Below are 8,778 nucleotides of genomic sequence, written 5' to 3'. Positions count from 1 at the left end.
TGTGTTGTACAATTCTGTAGAAGGACACATATCGATCTACTTGATAGAATGACATATAGATCTACGTAAAGAGGGCTTGTATACTCCCATGGGACACATATAGATATACTTGAATGTGGGTTGTATGCTCCTGCAGAACATATATAAATCTACTTAAATAGAGATTGTATACTTCTGTAGAACATATATACATCTACTTTAAGAGGGGTTGTATATTTCTACAGGAGAGCAATATTCCAGCACAACTATATAACCGAGGTCCATAAATAATCGAGTCTGGACCCGACAATCCAGTGATTGATATCATGAGCATGATGTATAGTACATCCTTAAGAGTTCGCATGTATTACGTGCCATAGTTTTCATGGTAACCATGGCTGCATTTGAACAACCTATACAACAATGCAGCTTATTCTTGCAGACACCAAAGTATTATCTGTTGATGAAAATGGACAAAAATCTAACTTCAACAACCATCCAGACGGACATGGTGTCAACTTTAGGGGATGATGTTCCTTCCTTTGCCAGTGTTAGGAGAAAGACATCGGAGATAAAGAGGATAAGGGAAAGCCTCAAAGAAGAGTCAAGTTCAGAAAGACCTTTAACTGCCACCCTATAGGAAAATGCGGATAAAATACACGATATGATTATGGATGATCGACGAGTCACCACACGTCACAATTCAGTAGGCTTCTCTCATGAGAGAGTTCAGAACATTCTGAGGAATGAACTGGGTATGACAAAGGTTTCCAAGGCTTCAGACTCCTCTCCAGAAACGCTTCAGGTTCATCATCTCTCGTGAGAATTTACGTCGTTTTAAAGTGAATCCAGCTGATTACCCAGTGTGCTCACCATGGATGAGTCATGCATGGATTCACCAGGGGCGGTCGGGTAGCCCAGTGGTTAAAGCGTTTGCTCGTCACGCCGAGGACCCGGGTTCGATTCCCGACATTGGTACAATGTGTGAAGCCCATTTCTGGTGTCCTCCGCCGTGATATTGCTGGAATATTGCTAAAAGCGGCGTCAAACCAAACTCACTCACTCACTTGGGTTCACCACGACCAGCCAGAGACGAAACAAAAACTGTGGAAACATCTGACGTCTCCTAAGAAGGCACAATCTGCTCCATTAGCTGAAAAGGCGATGCTTTTGATTTTCTTTGATTCTGGTGGACTATTACATAAAGGTCGGACAATAATTCAAATATTACGCTAACCTGCTTTGGTAACCACGTGAGAATAGTACGGCTGAACGTCATGGAAACTCACTAAAAGGTGTGTTATGTCATCAGGACAATGCCCTGTTGTCGCCATGCCCGTGATGCTTGACCGTGACCTTGAATTCATTGAACATTCTCCGTATTCACCAGTTTTGGCACCGCCTGATTTCCAAATCTTCCCACACTTGAAGAAAGTACTGTCTGGCAAGCATTATGCAACGTTGTGTTTAAACGACTTGAATCAAACTTGCTATTGGACTGCCAAGAGTCTAATCCATTTTTATATGTGATGTCATTCTATTGTTTAGACGCTCCATTATTTTTCAGGAATGGAGAGTTGTTCGTCAAATATGCATTGTCTTGATTTCAATTAATTTGCACTTGGAATAGACGGAACTATTGTTAAATATTTTGACAAGGGAATAATTTGAAATTTTGTCAGAAAACTTGTGTCGCCAGCGGGATTAGAATCCGCATCGTTTGATTTGAGACGTGTAATTGTCTACCTTAGCTACGGCGACACATGACGGTATGGTGTGGAATTATAATTTTAAATATTTTCATAATTTTGCACAATGCTTAAAAGCACAAAAATATGTATACAATGTTGTGTTAGAGCAGGCAAGCTATAGCAATGTTCAGGTTTATAAACCTTTAACGAGACAAACACAAATCACGTACGGGGGCACGGGTGGCCCAGTCGTCTAAGGCGCCGCGATTCGCTGTGCAGAGTTGCGTCCCTAAGGCACACCAGAAACCTATGATTGTGGGTTCGAATCCCGGTTCGCCCCGATAATGTTTCTAGTCTTGTCAGCACCATACCTGTGCTCGTAGGTTTCACCGAAGTGGTAAACGTCTGAGACCTGCATCACTTCGGGCTTTCCTCCCACATTAAGCTGACACGCCGTGATATGACTGGAATACTGTTAAAAGCGGCGTACGTTAAACCCAACTCCCTCACTCACAAATCACGTAAACATATCCTTGTTCGGGGCGCTATATTTCCCGTCAGCATGTATTTACAATGCAAACGATTGATGAAATACTGCTTAGAACCCCACGAAATTATGAAAAGCCGTGTACAATGCACTGTAAATAACTCGTGACGGAGCTTGGTGGAGCGGCGGAGAACCGATTCCTCGTACATCACGCAAGAGCCATTCACTCAGTATAAAATAGAGACTATAAAGAGTTCTGGTTTATTTTTCAAATATTTTCCAGAAGAGAATATTTTGTCAAAGTGTCAAAGCAGGGATGTGTTTTAAGTAGGGTAATATTCCCATTACTTTCATTCCTTGAGAATAATGGGCCTAGGTCCTCGACTCAATTAAATTAAGGAATGGAGAGTTACTTGGACATTCCCCTCTACGTAACTGCTAGATTGATATGCTCTAAAACCGGATGGAATTGGCCCCCAGCAACCTATGCTTGTCGTAAGAGATCCGGTACTGTATTACATACATAGCTATATTGCATAGCCCTCTTTAAGGGTCTGTGAAAAGACTTTATAATAATTTCACTATTTACGTTTGTACAAAGGGCACGAACAGGTGAAGATCCGGGTTTGAATTTGTCTTCAGCAACTCATGTTTGTGGTAAGAGGCACTATGCTTGTCCTGAGAGTGGACTAACTGGATGGGGTGGTCAGGTCGGCTGACTTGGTTGATGCATGTCATCGGATCCCAATTGCGTGGATCGATGCTCATGATGTCAATCACTGGATTATGTGGTCAAGACTCGATTATTTAGAGACCCGTCTTACACCTGGAATATTGCTGAGTGCGGCTTTAAACAGCAAACAAACAAACAAACAAAGCATGTCATCGTATCGCAATTACGTAGATTGTTGCTCATGATGTCAATCACTGGATTGTGTGGTCAAGACTTGATTATTTACAGATCCCCGTCATATAGCTGGAATACTGCAGAGTGCGGAGTTTAACACCAAACAAAAAAACTAACACTAGTCTTGCTTGAACTAAAACATAAACCAAAATAAAGGACAATTGTTTGAAACCAGACAAAATTATTCATGTGCGTGTGTGCGTGTCGTTTTTGTTTAACACCGCAAACCAACTATATGATGGTGGCATGTAAATAATCGAGTGACTGATATTGTGAGCAACGATACGCTCCGTATGGGTACGACGCCATCTACCAAGTCACCGATCCTGACCTCACGACCAGCTTAGGTTTCTGGGGACCAATTCTAACCCAGAATCAAAGTTTTAATATTATTGGAAAAAAGTATCTCTAATATCTCCCATGATGCAGGTATAATCGAACAATGCTTCGATGTAATATAGGTAGGCCCGTGTTTAGTGGGAAAAGCCAATGTCAAAGACACCTTTTCAAGTGCACTTATATAGCGATGTGCATGCATGTGTGTGTGGCTGCTTGTACTAGTCCGGACTGATGCCGATTTATAGTGGTAGCTCACTGAGATACCATGCCGCAGTTGAACATGAATACCCCACTCATACACAGTATACTGACTCTGAGCCAACCAGTCCTTGTTTTAGCCCCTTAATGCTGAGCGCCAGGCAGGGTAACAACAAGTACCATCTTTAAACGTCTTTTGGTATGACGCGGCCCGGGATCGAACCCCGGACCTTCCACTCTCTGGGCGCACGCTCTAGCACAAGACACAGAGGCAGTCGGAAATCCCGAGGAGATGCAGACTTCAGATGACCATCTGTATTGAACCCCCCCCCAACACGGTACTGACATACCAAGGATCATAATCAGGGCGAATCTCTTCCAACCAACAATCACCAAAACCCTGGGACTGGGGAAGATGTCACAAAGCTGTCATCATGCTTGAAAAAAGTTTCTGACACAAAACAAGTGTAAACTTTACTTTTTTATTCTGAGAACACCAATGAAACATTTACAAATATTTACTTTAGACCTATTAACATGCCTAAACTTTATATTTGAACTTCAAAAGGGTAAGTTCATACCCCTTCATTGATAAACCCTATAATCAATTTTTTGAATTTTCATAAAATTAGTAACAGTGGTTCACATAACCAAAACATGTCATATTTTTTAGTTTTCATGGTATCAAAATCTAAATAACAATGTTTTAAAGGAATAGGTGTAAAATAAATACAAACTCAGATGATATCAACAATGACAAGCCGTCTTTAAAGCAACTGATATTCCCAATCACTGAAAGTTTCTTTCTGAACAGAATATTTCAAATTTCGAAATTAATTCCATGTTGGAACTATCTTACCTGAAACATCTTTCCAGCCATTCTATAATACAGAAATTTATATCTTTTTCAAACATATATTTTTACTTCATGATAATATGAAATGAACACTGAATATTTTCATCTGAAACTTTCCAAGTAATTGGGCTTAATCCAGTCAGTGTAGTCCTCCGTTTGTGTACACAAAGATCCAGTTCACACATGCACATCAATAACCATTGATGCATTGAAACCATGTTTATCCACACGTTAACAAAAAAGATAAATACATAAATATATAAACATTCGATGCACATCAATTCAAATGGAAAAAAAGTTTCTCTGATTTCGCCATTTCAGTTTTCCTCCCAAAATGATAACATGAATAAAATATATAAATAAAATATTTCTAAAACATCCTTGCAAACTACATGCAGATAATGTAAATAAGTGTAAGTGAATGATGTTTATAAAAGTTTCAATGTCAAAGAACTCTGACTGCATCTTCATTACTGAACAAAGACCAATAAAGAGATCCTTTACTCACTTCATCAGGATAAACATGGCTTCATCTCAACCCAATAATGCTGCCCGTCCGACAATAAATAGCACTGTGACAACCATCAGTTGCTTTGTAGATAAGACAAACCCATATGATGAAAGTACAAACACAATTTTACAAAAAAGACACACGTTAAATATTGTCTGAGTACATTTGATAGCAACCTCCGTACTGGAAGTACTTGGTTATACAGACACTGGCTAAAGCGAACAGACCAGGCCTAGAGATGCCAACGTTTTCCATGTTAAACTGGAACCGTTTTGAATTTGTGAGGAAAGGCAGAATCCATACTTGAATATTTCTTACTGGAGTTAACTGCCCTTTCATCAGTCTGACCCATTCAAAGGGGTGTCAGGTGTATTTGAACATCTGAAGATGACAGGGTCTATTGAATACACCAGCAAATATCCCTACACTAAGAATGGATTCATCCTTTCGTTTGGATTTTATTTTCCATAAGCCAAATGTATTTAATTTTATTAGTTTGTAACATGTCACTCCGCAAGTTTTAAGAATCGTATGGCAAAACGTGTGTGCATCTTTAGGCCTATGGTTAATATAGGAAGTTGACTTCGGGTGCAAATATGAACACCCCGGTTTAAGTGAAAGAGTTTGTGGAGATTTTAGTAGCTATTCATACAAATATTCTTTTGTATTCAGTGCATCAGCTTTAGAAACAAAACAAGGAATTATTCAGTCTTCCACATAAAACCAAAGTGTTCTTTTATGCAGGTTGAAATTGAAGCCAAGAAATCCAGACTGCTTGTGAGCATATCAAGTTTAGTTGATACTTTTAATTATCTTAACATATACACTAACAATAACTTATAAGAAGACACTTTCCCATTTTCCTGATTTGGAATCAATTGTAAAAATAAAAAGACTCATTTAGCAGCCTGGATTTGTCAAACAACATTAAATGTTTAGGATGTGACACTGACGTGACACAAAGTTTTGGCAAATACATCGATGAGATGATATCAAACCAAGTAAACCCTGGTATTGTCAAACAAAAGAAGTCGAATATATGCTGATTTCCAAGGGCCATAAACACTGTTGCCATCATACTACCAGGCTGACCTGAGCAGGCTCTGCGGCCTGATGAAGTGGGAGACATGAACGTTTTTGTTGGAACCAGCCACACTGAAACACGCCCCCAAACACTGCCATGATGCAACTGCCTGGCGTCTACATGATACAATGGTTGGTTAGTTGGTGGGTACGTTCTTGTGACAAATGGATCTAAACTACATTTAACTAATCGAATGAGAGACTTCACAAACTCTGTACTGAGAATATCAATTTTGAAAAAAGAAATTATAGATCCTTTTTCAATCACAACACGTGTCCAAAACAAAATCAAATTTCAACCCTTGAAAATATATCATGTCAAGAATATCATCATAGGACAACCTGCTCTATGTTTTGGGAAGAAATTCAAAACTGGAATCTCCCCACGAACATCAATGAGAAGACTGCCAAACATCATATTATAAGATCAGTGATGCTGACACAGGGTGGCCTCTAGGAATTTTCTGTCAAGGGCCTTTTATGTGAAAAATTCAAATATTCCAGAGGTACGCCCTTAAAAGCACAATGTTAAAATGCCGCATTCTATTTGAAAATGTGGGCCTTTTTCCAAATTTGGGGGCTAAAAGCACAGAGTCCCACCCTAGAATTATCCCTGCTGATATTTCCTTGTGAAGTCTCTCACAGTTGCTAAGGGCAGAGCCTGTTGTCCTGAGCCTGGTACTAAGACAGCATGTAATCATTGGCTATATACAACCAAACTGCAGTGCCAACCCAGAAATGCTTCGAGTCAACACAGCCAGCAGCTCATTATACTTAGTAGAAAACCTGGCATAGCCCACACAACACTGCTTGACTCCCACGTATCTCAATCATGCATGTACTTGTACAGGTATACAATAAAAATATATATGAAAACATGATGAAAAATAGTGTGTCCACCTCTCAGGTAGCCTTCTGTGGAATGCTTCAAACATAAACATTCAAACTCTCTTGCGAGATGTCATAAATATTCCTCTACGATATTTACATTTGTCTGGTCTGGTGATCAATCGAGAACCTTCTCTGAAGGTTACTCACTCACAATGGAATATGATTTCGATGGAAGGTGGATGGGGTGATATATTGAAAATGATGCAAAATGTTCCAAATCTTGAAATGATCAATAAATAATTTTGACACTTATCCATGGTGATAAACTCAAAAACAAATATACGAAAAAAATAACAAAAAATGGCCACAATCATAGCTCAATCTTAGCAATCATTCCACACAAACTGAGCTGCCTTTGGGTAAACATGATAATTTTATTGAACGTTTTGACTTTATGCAGATTGAGAACGCCTCAAGCTTTACCCGCAATGCACACAAATAAATAAATCAAGCAACTCTCTGTACAACCAATAAAGCACACAGGCTGCACCCCAGGAATAGCTACTTACTGCTGGACAAGAAAACTGGCGCTTCATAAATTCACTTCAATCCTACAATATGACTCCAATAAATAAAGCTGCCAAAAGCTGACCCTTATTATTTGAATATTCTTACGTTTCTTAACTTTCTTATAACCTTGAACACAAGTGTGGAAACCATAGCAGAATATTCCCACAGGTTTTGATAACTAGAATGTGTACACAATCTTACTTGACAAAGATTGTCACTAGTTACAATTTTGTTGAAAGCCAGACTGATCTTGATCCAGGAAAATGAATCTCCACTCCCTGCCCAGTGTTCCCTAGTACAAGAAGCAACATGCCAGACACAGCACTCATTCCCTCAACTCTACCAAGCCTCTGAACCCTAGCCTTGAACAACTTCAACACTACACACATCTTACTGACTACAAACCAAATTTATCTAAAGCTTGGACATTTCCACAGATAAAGGTTTAGCCTTCCCCAATAGAAACTGGTCTCCCAAAGGTGCAAATTCTTTCACACAGGATACAAATGTTGAATCTTCTAAGCATTCCCTTGAACCCATCCTACATTGTGCTGACTCGAGGTAAAAGCTGGTATCCCCACCATAGGGGAAATCACACACACCCCTGCCCCACCCCCCATTGAGAAGCCATGCATACCCAGCTCTCAGCAAGCACAAGCCTACCAATACATGGGTAGTCACTCTGTGAATCTGCTGGACAAGCACCGGCCCCTACAGGGCCACACACCACACAGCTCATGGTCTAATTACTAAGTACCTCATTTCTGCCTCACCCCTAGGAAAGCCACACATCACACACACCGTGCTGACTGTGCACCTAACCCCCAACCCCAATAGGTAAGTCCCAACGCACTCTCTGTGCACCTGACCCCCACCCACTACCCATGCAGGAAAGTCCACCACACATCCTGTGCACCTGACCCTGCCCCCACAGGTTAGCCCCACACACACTCTGTGCTGACTCTGCTTAATCAAACGATAGCCCCACCCCTATAGCACTGCAGTCCCAGAACAAATTACATGGCAAACATACATGCACAAAGTCTGTCAACCTAACCTTGGAAACAGTCTTTTCCTTATTTTCACTAAAACAGCATATACAAGGCACATAGTACTTGCTTGGAACAAAATGTTCTCAAAATATCAAATGTTATCATAACTTGTTAGGAATCTACCTATTTGACTGCCCAGTTGCCTGGTCTGTTCAGATAGCATGACGTCCGTCATGTTTGAAGGTACGTGACCAGCTTGTCACGTCACACTTGCCTGTTTCCACTTCCACATGGAGAGTCCAATGGCTGTCTCACAAATATTACCGTATTCGAC

Source organism: Haliotis rufescens, unplaced genomic scaffold, assembly GCF_023055435.1.
Source record: "Haliotis rufescens isolate VD_foot unplaced genomic scaffold, xgHalRufe1.0.p SCAF_20, whole genome shotgun sequence".
Classification (NCBI taxonomy): Eukaryota; Metazoa; Mollusca; class Gastropoda; order Lepetellida; family Haliotidae; genus Haliotis; species Haliotis rufescens.
This window is presented reverse-complemented; position numbering follows the sequence as displayed.